Below are 11,924 nucleotides of genomic sequence, written 5' to 3' on the forward strand. Positions count from 1 at the left end.
GTATTGACATTCAAATAAGCAGACTGTAACTAACAGCTGGTCTGAAAAAATTAAACACCATGTTTTTTTCCCTTTGAAAAAAAGGCCTCCTTGTTAGAAATGGAAATATTCTGAAGCAGCAGATATGTGAAAAGGGCCTGAGGTGGCTATGCTTGCCAGATCCCTCCAAGGTCTATGAGAGTGAGCTGAGGGCAGGAAACAAAAGGGAAAAAAAAGCATCCTGAAGTTCTGTAATTTGGGCTTGTGGAGGATTTCCATGGGCTAACTGTAAAATGCTGGGTGCAGCAGAACACAGATGCTTGTGTGCTGAGCACCAATGCTTGCAAGGTGGCCCCAACATAAAGCTCAACTCAACTGCAAGGCACTTCCATGCAGAGTTGCTTTGCAGGCTTAGCCCCAGGGTTCAGCATCAATTTCAGGGAACTGCACAGCCTGGTTGGGCTCTCCTGCATGCACCTGTTAGTTTCACTTGCACACAAAAAGAACAACAGACTTGAACAGGATTAAAGAAATACCCACCGATCCTGCTCAGTGGGGCAGGAAGCTCTGCTGAACTATGAACCTGAAAATGTCTACGCAAGAAGCCTACGCAAATGGCACGACTTAGAGCTCCTTCATTAAGAGCTCCTTTCATATAGTGGTTTGATGCCACAAAAATGTACCACATAGAAGATATGAACACAGTTTGATTCTTTACTACTGAATGGAGCTCAGCTGCCAATCTCCACTGCGCTGCTCACCTGCTCCTCTGCAGCTCAGAGAGCCCAGGCTTTGTCCCTCTGCAGTTACTGACCTACCAAGCAGAGTTACCAGTTTCTGCCAGCCACCATGACTTCTTTCATACCCTTCAGGTCAGCTGCAGGGCAGCCAGCAGCAGCACCTGCCTTAAGGTGGTTTCCTTCAGCAGACAACCTCAGTCTAAGCTTCTAAAGTTTCTTTTACCCTTCATGAAACAGGGCTGGGAGATCAACCTGATGAACCTAGAGGTCCCTTCCAATTCACACTGTTCTACAATTCTGTATTATGCCCTCACATTGGGTTAGGGGAGAATCAGGTCAGGAAAAATTTTTTATCCAAAGGAGTGGTCAGGTGCTGGACTGGGCTGCCCAGGAAGGTAGTGGAGTCACTGCCCCTGGAGGTATTCAAGAAACATTTCAGTGTTGTACTGAGGGACATAGTTTAGTGGGAAATACTGCTGGCAGGTGGACAGTTGGACTGTATGATGTTGGAGATCTCTTCCAACCTTGGTGATTCTGTGAGTCTGTAACCTGGCACACAACAACCACCTAACCACCAAACTGCTTTTTATCATTAATCAAATATTTCTTGGTGACAGCCTGTAGGATGTCCATCACCTGAGCACTGCTAAGACAAAACAATGGCAGTGCTGTGACAAACACTCCGTGAAGCACCAGCCCAAAAGCTGGGGATATACCACTAGCTTCAAACAGTATAGCCCTGGAAAATGCCCCCAAAATTCATGTGAAATTAAAGTCATTTTTTGATTTATGATATCCAGCTCTTAGTTAACTTCTAGAATTCAAGTAGATGATATAGCCTCAACTATTTTTTGTTTGTTTTTACAGCATGGAAATACTTAAACATCCCCAAAATTAAGATGCTATTTATTTAAGAGATGCCAAACACTGACAGCTCCTGCTGAAGCTGACTGATAATTCTGCCCAGGCTGGGCAGCTATTCAGGATTCTTTGAGCAGCACTGTTGTTTTCTGTACACAACAGTGAAAGCATTTGTAATTAGCACCCGCCAGGGCAGATGCTTACAGTCTGGCATCCCAAAGATTATCTTCTGATAAACCTCAAGAGGAGGGGAGCATGAGTGATGCCAGAGCTGGTTTGGAAACACTTTGCACTCCTCAGCCTCACTTCTGCACTTCAAACCTCCTTTCAGCACATGAAATATTCAGATGTTAGCAACTGGAGGCAGCATTAAGAACAGTTACAGTTCATTAAAGCCAGATGGCTCACTTGAATATGAAAAGAAATCAAACATAAGTTGGATGTTGAATTAAAGTAAATCAGCTGGCGTCTGAAGCTTAATATTATTTTAAAACAAAGGCACATGAGACAAGGGAACACGTGGGACTGCCAGGGAATGAACAAGGCACCACGCAAGGGTCGCGTTTCACAAATTCCTTCATGCAAAAGCATCCAGCAAAATCTCTTGCAAAGCCTTGCATGTGCACTGGAAGCACTGCCTGGAGCACCAGCAGGAGCACAGCCAGGAGGACCCTGCCTGCTGCGGGGGCCTTCAGTGCAGGGGACGAGGATCCTCAGCACCAAAAACCCTTACTTCTGCCATGGGGCTCATCTTGCAACTGTCCCGTGAGCATACCTGGAGTGAGAGGAGAGGAGGTAAATGTCCTCCCAGCCCCATACCCACTCACACATATATACCCATACCCTTTCACTTTGAGAAAATACAAATTATGCATTCCTTATGAGGAGAGAAAGCACACAGATTTCATCTAAAGACTTCTGTAACAACTTCTTTACTGTATTAGTCCTGCTCTTGCTTTTAACTCATCCCACTTGGCCTGGTGCCCGCAGTGGACTGCCACTGGCACTTGAGCACAAGTTGCCACCCAGGACAAAGCAGCTCTCCATTGCAAGCCTGAAGGACCCTGGGGGAGAATGGGCTCTAATCTCTCTAGGAAGTTTCTGTCAACCTGTCGTTTTTTTGAGGGCAGTTGTCCTTTTGAGGACAACACCTGTGTTCCTTCTTTTTGCAAGGAAAGCTTTCTTGAAAACAAGGCACAGTCCCCTTTTTACTTTTTCTTACCTGCCAAGAGGACATTCAGGTGTTCTTATCTGAGTGGCTCCTGCATGGCCTCCATGAATAAAACCCACTGAACCTGAGGATTATGTAGGAACTGCTATCAGCAGAGTTAATTACTAAAACTTTTCTATTTCTCTGCCACTGTGACCCCCTCTTGCTGACTGGCATTCATCACAGACAAACCCTTCTGCAATTCGTTCATTCAATCTATTTAAGCACAAGACAGCTCTGAGTTACCCATTCCACCACTGCAACAGCAACACTCCTCCAAGGAGGCCTATTTAAAGAACACAAACCTTATCTGCTTGTGTTTCTGGGGAAATTCCTGGGAAAATATAAATGGGACAAAAAACGTGCTAGGAAGTGCACTGCATGTAAACAAACAGCAATTAGGGCTTACAGAAATTCCACTGGACACATAACACACTTAAAACTGGGAAGCATGGTTAATAAACACTGAAGCACTTGGCTCCAGCTAAACAAATGCTGAGATCTGTTCTTCCAGCCTGTGCTGTGCTACTCACTCCAGCATTACCCTACCTTCTCCAGCCACTTTCTCCTGCATACTGGCCACAAGAATACTGGAGGTTATAGTCCAAACACAGAAACCAGACAGAACAGACTTCTCAGTTTTAACTGAAGACTCCATACCGCGCATGTTACTGCATGAAAACAATGGAAGGGACTTGAGATATGCAACACAGAGACCTAGACAGAAACCAGGCTAAGGGCTGCGAGAAGACTTCACTACAACTAGTAGCTCCCAAAGTGAAAAGCAAGCCAGGTCCTGTCTGTGGTGTTAAGGGCTAGCACTTCCACACCGCTAAGTGGTAGAAGACAAAGTTCCAGCAGATAAACACAATTAAAGCCACAAAATTCAGCTATCCACTGTGTGAAGGTTGTTCCAAACAAAAAAATACATTAACTCCACGCATATTTTAGACAACTAACAAAGACAAACAAACAAACTGGAGAAATCTGCATATATTTATCTGTTGGAACAGATAATTTTCAATGCATGAAGGACTCCAGTCCTGCAGGTAAATATGAAGCTCAGTGAAGTCTTAACTAAATTAATAATAAATACCTCCATAACACTGCTAAGAGGCTCTATTTATTCAAACAAGTCCTCTTTTGCCAGCTAATATATTCTATGCATAAGTTACAGGAAAGTCTTTGAATAAAAGCCTTAGCAAGATACTCATATCACGTAAGGGGAAAAACCCTGCAATGTCTCCCAAGGCCTTTGCTGAAGCTGAACTCCTCACTCTGGAGAAGCTGAACTTTAACTACCTACTGGATATCACCACTACAGACAGCACAGGAATGAAAGCATAAGGAAGTGGAGAGGGGAGGAAAGTATCCTGCAAATCTGGCATGAGAAAAAAAAAGTCAATCATCAATCAATTGTATAAAATGCTTTTTAAGTATTGAAAGCATACTTATTTACTTCATTTGTCATGCCACTGAAATAGTACGTGAAAAAAAAGAAAAAAAACATACACAGAAAGAGCAGCTCTCCTCCAGACACCAGCACAACTGCTGGACAAACTCAGGTCTCATCATCAAGGACACTTATCTCCCTCCAACCATCACTGTAGAGGTTTAAAGGTTAGCAACTAAACCTGCTGATTCACACATCAACACCTAGTCATAGATCCCACTAACCCCACCTCAGCAGGTGCTCTCTGGTGCTCACCGCTTGTAAGCACCACTCTCCTGGATCTGGGTTTAAAAACACACTCAAGAGTCAAGACTTAGGTTTGTATCTTAAAAATACTGGCACTGATATCTGTGGGCAACAAAGGAAGTAGCACCTCATTCACACTTTTTACAGTCTTAGCCTGAGCAAGTAACTACTGCCCAGTAAATCAAATTCTCTGGTGGGCTAGGTTGAAAATTAAAATAAAAAATAGGTTATTCCTAACTTTGTAGGCTTTGTACTATATTCAGTTTAAATCATTTCAATTTTAAATATTTGAACTAAAAATATGTTGTTTTTAAGCACGCTGATGCCCAACTGATTTGTTTTTGAGTTCATGGATACTCTACACAGAGAGATGCAACTGCAAATCAAACTGCTGTCAAACAGAGCTTTTCTTAACAAGCAGTTGCACTAAAGAAACACAAAACAGCATGATTACATTTGTAAGAGCTGCGGAAGCAATAGGAAACTGTGCTGCTTTACCAAAATCACTCATCAAATGAAGCTGGACCAAAACAAACTCCTAAGTCACTGTTTTCCCTGTGAGGTTACCTGGCAGTGAATGCCCATAGTTTACAGGCTGGTTCGGCCTGCTTCCATGGCTAATGGGGCAGAGGACCCACAGACCCACGCCTCGGGAAAGGGGGAGAAGGGTAGGGAAACAAAACTGCAGCAACAATCTGAGGAAGAAAAACTAAATAAGATATGGGAATGCAAAATAACACAATATTATGCAATATAGTTGGAATTTAAGCTAATGAATCAAATAAAATGAGAGAGACCCTAGCAAGCATTGCGTACTGCCTCCAACCAAGAACTAACCCTCAACCCACCAACTGGCCTCAAGTGCTGAAGCCTATGGCTGGTGTGTTTGGGACAGGATAAGCAGAAGGAGCTTTCACAAAAGGAGCCAGCCACACCGAGTGCTCCCTGGACACAACATACAGAGCCTTCATCACCCACACCTATGGAGATCAGACTATGCTTCCAGAATTGCCAACAAGAAGCTCTTCGGTTCAAATGAGACCCGGGAGTCAAGAAGACTACAAAACTTTCAAGGGTCAGTACCCCAGGCTTGCTGTGCCGTAACCCTCATAGAATCAGGCTTCATGGCTCAGCAGCACTTCAGGACTTCCATGCCCCAGGGTTTATTTTCATAGCTTAATCTGACAGTGTTTAATCACTGTGAAAGGCAGTATATTTTACAGCTACAGCTGTACTGGAATGGGACAAAACAAGAGTGCAATGGGCAGCATGTCTCAGCATGGAGCAGATGTCAGCAGAAGGCTGAAAGCTAAGGTATTATGTTCTCTCACAAGGAGAAAATAGTCCTCTGCCAGCTGACAGTCACTGCAAGGAGAGCTCTCTCAGGACTGCCCAAGCACTAGGGCTCGACAAGACTGCAATGATTTCCTATTCAGAGGTATTCCTTAATTTAAAAGCAAACACGACCAGGACCTACCATCTTCAAGTGGGAGGAGATACCAAAAACTAATCCACAATTCTATTACGCATTAGGGCCAATAGGGAATGTATCTCCATGAGGAATGCAACCGACCCAGAGGAGGTTTACACTGGCTATCAGGAAAAACTTCTTTACAGAAAGGGTTGTTAAGCACTGCAATAGGCTCCCCGGGGAGGTGGTTGAGTCACCATCCCTGAAGGTGCTTAAAACCCATTTGGATGCAGTGCTCAGGGGCACAATTTAGCCATGGGTTGTTAGAGTTAGGGTAGTATGCTTTGGTTGCAGCTGGACTTGATCTTGAAGGTCTTTTCCAACCTGAGCAATTCTATGGTTCTGTCAAGTCTTTGGATACCTTCATTTAGATCTGCAAACGTGAACACTGGAATTACTAACTCCTTTCTATATTACATATGTAAGCCTTCCATCCCAACTATTTGAGTAAAGATTGTTAAGTCAGAAATCTTAGGTGATATTCAATATTCAATACAGTAGGAAATACATTCCTACAATGCATATTTAAGCACCCTTAAACAAAAAGAGGGCTGGAGGCAGCCTCCCTGCAGCTTGAATTTCCTGCTCTTATCTTCACCTGCCCCCCATCCTGTTTTATAGCATTTCCTGCACTCAGACAACTGCAGTTTTGCCACCGAGACATGCGTTCTGACCTAGACTGCTCTCTATCTTTCAAAGCCAGTGTTGCTGAGGAAATTTCTTAGTGCTTGAAGAAGCCAGAATCCCTGGACATAACTTCAAAAATGACCCCATGAGATCCACCAATGCAGCACATTTACCACTCCCTCGTAAATGAGGGCAAGCTGCTGAGGAAGTGATTTTCCTGCAGGGAAGTTGCAGGGAAGCCCATGGCAGAACGATGATCGGGAGCAGCTCAGGGACTGATGAGTGGCTGTGTGACTCCTGCTCTTATTTTTGCTGTTATGACCTGAAGTACCACTTCTGCTTTTCTCCCAGTAGTGGCAAATACAACTTTACTGACACTACTCAAACACTACCAGCAGAGATGGTGATGCTGAATAACTAGACAGACGTATCTCCTGGCCAACAATGCTGAATTATTTAGTAGGCAGTAAGTTCCATAACGAAAACGAACCAAAAAAGCCAAAGTGTGACCCATCTGAGAAAACAAATAGAGTCAGAAAAAAAGAGCATTATTAGCTACTCTGCCGTGCAGAAGAACAGGCTGACGGCAGGATTTGGAGGGCAGCTGTGGCAGAGGAGATGTGAGGGCACAGCCAGGGACAGTGCCACACAGCTCCGTGCTTTGCTGGGAGCAGACCATTGCCCTTGCTGAGCTGCACACAAAGCAGCAGGCAGAAACTTCTTTATTGGACAATCTTGCTGAGACACTACCACCAACACAACCACCCCCTCCTTTGTGGTGAGGAGGGGGTGGGCCTCTTCTCCCTGATAAATAACGACAGGACGAGAGGGAATGGCCACAAGTTGCGCCGGGGAAGATTTAGATTAGACCTGAGGAAGCATTTCTTTTCTGAAAGAGTGGTCAGGCACTGGGATGGCCTGCCTAGGGAGGTGGGTGAGGCACCATCCCTAGCGCTGTTCAAGAAGCGTTTAGATGAGGTGCTAAAGGACTTAATTTAGTAGTTGGGTAGAGATAGTGATAGGAGGATGGTTGGACTATTTGATCTTGTAGGTCCTTTCCAACCTTATGAACCTATGAACCAAAAAAAAAAAAAAAAAAGTGCCAGTATTCCCTGACCAGTGTCAAGTAAAAAGGAAAGCAGGAAATAGCCACTTCACCACCCTCTTTTAACCAGTAGAGAAACCAACTGATCACGATCTTCAAAGGGAATATTTCTTCCTCATTTAACTTACAAAACTGTGCCTCCTGCAAATGACATTTTATTTATAGCAGTGGTATTTGCTGTATAACTGATTGGCAAAGGCTGTAAATGAGCATCATTGCATATATATGGAAAACAATGATAAAGCAGTCATCAAAAAGCTAAAGAAGATTTCAATATTCAAATAAGGCAATCTGCATAACCCCCACCTGAATTTTAATTTTGCAGAACTTCTTTCAGAGATTTGTGCTGCAGACAATCTGTGCCAGCTATTTCCTTCCCACAGAAGTACATCAATGTGCACTAGGAACGTGTCTAGCAGTTTCCAGACTTGTGTTTAATCCTTGGACTTAAGGTGCAGGAGGCACTTTGCCATAGGGGGCTGGGTCGTGTCTGTAGACTCTCAGAGGAAGAAGGCAAAGGTGAAGAATATGACAGACCACAGCAAGGTTATAGCAGCAGTGGGCTGTGTCACGAACTGAACAAAATAACACTGTGACTGGTAGCTGTCTAAATGAGAAGCTGTCCACATGGGAAGGAGAGGAAGATGTCTGCTGCCTCTACTTTCATAGCACCATCCCCATGAACCAACTGCCAGGACAAGGATATATTTGCCAAGCAAGCAAGAAGTTCAGCCTAGGGAGGTCTCCCTGAGGAACAGCTTTGTGCCAAGCAGGCCTGAATGACATCACTACAAACCACACCATAACCTCTGAGCCCACCAGTGCTGCAGCTTTGGATCTAATATTCCTAAGCAAGCGCTTTAGTTGCAAAAGCCCACAGCACTACATCCTTGCAGAGCCACAGCACTGGCAGCTCAAACACACAAACACAGTAGTTTGCCCTTCACATGCTGTCGATGCAATGGGTCAGGGAGAACAGGAGCTTTTTTTCTGAAAACCTTGGTCTGAAATCTCGAGGAAGGCAGACTGAGCAATCTTTCTCTCCAGACCATCGGACTCTGAACAACACATTATCTGCTGCACGTGCTCATTCAATGTTACTAGTCACTTTCTCAACATTTTTGATTGCGGTGACCAAATACTGCTTTGCAAATAGCATTGTTTCGTCCTCAGTGTTGCCTGGGTTCAAGAACTGTAACACCAGAATATTCCTCAGACAACAAGAATTATTTTTGAGCCCCATTCAATTCCCTCACTGCAGAAGAATTTTACCATGCCTGAAAACTTAAATTGATAACCCAAGGAGGAAAGTGCATTCAGTTCTTTCCATGGGTACGTATAAAATTGTGTGTGCAGGGAAGCAGGAGGAAAGAGACGAAATGGGAGGGGAGGAAATCAAAGCAATCATAGCAATGTTGTCCAAACCCAAGGATCAGAGAAACAAAAAGAAATAACATACACCAGAACATAGGCAGTTGCTTCTGAAACAGTTTTCCACTTCTGAGCATTAACTAGCAGATCTAGAGAATTCTAGAACCAGAAGGACTAGTGCCCAAGCAAATGAAATGCTTTAGCAGAACATGTGGGGCTTTATTTTACTGATCTACAACACACTGCAGCAGCAAACACTTTTAGTGCATCCTATAGCGCACACTTCCTGGCATCTCAGAGTGGAAGTCAGCGCTTGTGGAAGTAAAGAAGATAAAGAATTCAGACCAGGCTGCCTATGCAGTCCTCATTTTGACAAACAACACACAAAAGCTCTTGTTCATTACCAGCTGAAACTAAGACAGCACCCCAGCCACTGCAGCTCCACATCCCCAGCTTCCTTTAGTGGCTCAGGCTTTCCTTCACTTAGACAAACTCATTGCACTGTACCTCTGCAATGGGAGAAGGGGCTTAGAGGCAGATGCTGCAAAGAGCTTATTCATCTCCTGCATCCATGAGCTCTGCAGGTCTCATTTCTATAATTAACACTGTAAATTCCTGTACAAGCTTCCCAAGTTGTTAGCTTTCTGTGATCTTTCCTGTTCTATCTTCAACTTTCCACACTCAGTCTTCACTATATGATGACACAGATCCCCACGCACTTCCATCAAAATCACTACATTAGTTAATAACAAGTGAGTTAAATTCTCATTGACATTAATTATGAGTTCATTCATTAGTATGTCAGTTACTGCAATAAAATCCAGCCTCTGAGAAGGAACATGATCTGCTTGCTGCCTGTGGCCCATATCGTGCACATGGAGCCTGAGGCCGGCTCAGGGCTGCCCACAAGGACCAGGGATGTGCTCAATGCTTCCAGTACCCAAGTACCAGTGCTCACATAAGGCAGTTGTTAAGAGAGAAAAGGTAAGATGATTGCCTCTTAGAAATCAGTGCAGAGAAAACTGGAAAACACTTTTCAGAGCTTGTTCCCCTCCCGAATTTCATTTCAGCCCAGCACTCAGTTCCAGACACCAATAGTGTGGAGAGTTTCCGTGTTAACTTTGTGAGCTGGAGTGCCAGGATGAAGCACTGTCACATCCCAGTACTGACTTCATGAGCTGTGTGGTCTGAGCCCAGCAAAGAGCATGCAGCCTGCACTGAGTTGGCAGCAAGGATGGGAGCAGGGTCAAAGCACTGACAGCTGAGGTCTGTGTGCTCCTCCTGCCCTTACACGTGCTACAAGAAGCTTTGATGCTGCAGAAAGAAAAGGAATATGAAAGCAAAGCTCAGGCTCTCCCTGAAGACTACAGCTCCTTGGGGATCAGACCCAAAATGAAACAAGAAAACATACCTTAATCATAGAATCACCAAGGTTGGAAAAGAACTCTAAGATCATCTCGTCAGCCATCCACCTACTACCAGTATTCTCCACTAAACCAGGTCCCATCTACACATTCCTTGAATACCTACAGGGATGGTAGAACCTCCCTGATGCAACTTGATGCCATTCCCTCTCTTCATGTTGCTGTTATATAGGAGACCCCTATCTCACCACAACATCCCTCCTGGGAGCAGTAGAGAGCAATAAGGTCTCCCCTGAGCCTCCACCAAGACTGAACAATCTCAGTTCCCTCAGCTGCTCCTCATAGGACTTGTGACGAGTTCTGAGGCTCAGGTCCATTGCCCTTCTCTGAATGCTCTCCAGGGTCTTTCTCCTAGCAAGGGGCCCAAAACTAAACACAGTACTCAAAACCTTACCAGAGCTGAGAACAGCTAGACAATCAGCTTGCTAGTGTTGCTCCTGCTGGAAACACTATTTTAAGAGGCTGGCTGCTTCCAGGCAGTACCATCTGATTTTGAAGGCCTTGTGATAATTCTGGATACCTCTGCTATGTTTTCCACACATAATTAAACCATAATTAGCCTGCATTATCCCAGGAAGCCATTTCCACACTCACTTGCTCACTCCTACCCGACACTACTCCCTCGCCCCCCCCCAGCACAAATGCCTGCAGCAAAGCTCGGCAGGAGGATGTGCCCATGCTGTGTCCTTACTTACCAGGCAATGATCAGAGCATCTATAGTCCATCGGGGACCTCCAGTGAGACCCCACAGGGTCCCAGAGCCCAGTAGGCCATGCTGTAAAGCACACACCTGATGGCTTTCAATCTATCCTCCTGCTCATGTTCTCATCTGAATCCTGTTTCAAAATGCATGTGCAGGTGGTGATAGCCAAAGGACTTCTTCCTCTGGGCAGTGCCAAAAGCTGTGCTTAAAAATCACAGAAAATCAGCAGTTGCTCTTATGCCCACAATGCATAACAGTGTGCCCCAGTACTCACGCAGTGACCCACTGCATGGGAAGAGTGCACGTCAGATGCAAAACTCTACAGACACTCATTTGCATGGCAGAAGTGCAAACGTTCGGTAACCTAATCATCTTACACCTGAACATTACGTCACAGCAAACAACATGATTTCTAAGCAGGTTAAACAAAAGATAAACTTCTAACACAACCAAGAAACATGTCTGTTTATCTAGAAGATGAAGCCAGAGGGGAGAAATGGAAAAAAGAAAACCTATATCTATATACCAGTAACAATGTTAACTCAACAACCCTCTTTCTTAGAGGGAAGAATATATTTTATCATCCTTATCTGCAACCTCAGAAAGGTTTCAGCACTAAGCAACTCCAGTTCCCCTACAATTTCATATGTCTGTCCAATGCCAGAGACAAGTGGCTTTGCCTAAAATTCCTCATTTGTGTAACTCTGCCATTTCCAGCCTGCCTTCCAACAGGA

This window comes from Cyrtonyx montezumae, unplaced genomic scaffold (assembly GCF_038088225.1).
Source record: "Cyrtonyx montezumae isolate F1298 unplaced genomic scaffold, pur_monq_1.0 scaffold_6, whole genome shotgun sequence".
Lineage (NCBI taxonomy): Eukaryota > Metazoa > Chordata > Aves > Galliformes > Odontophoridae > Cyrtonyx > Cyrtonyx montezumae.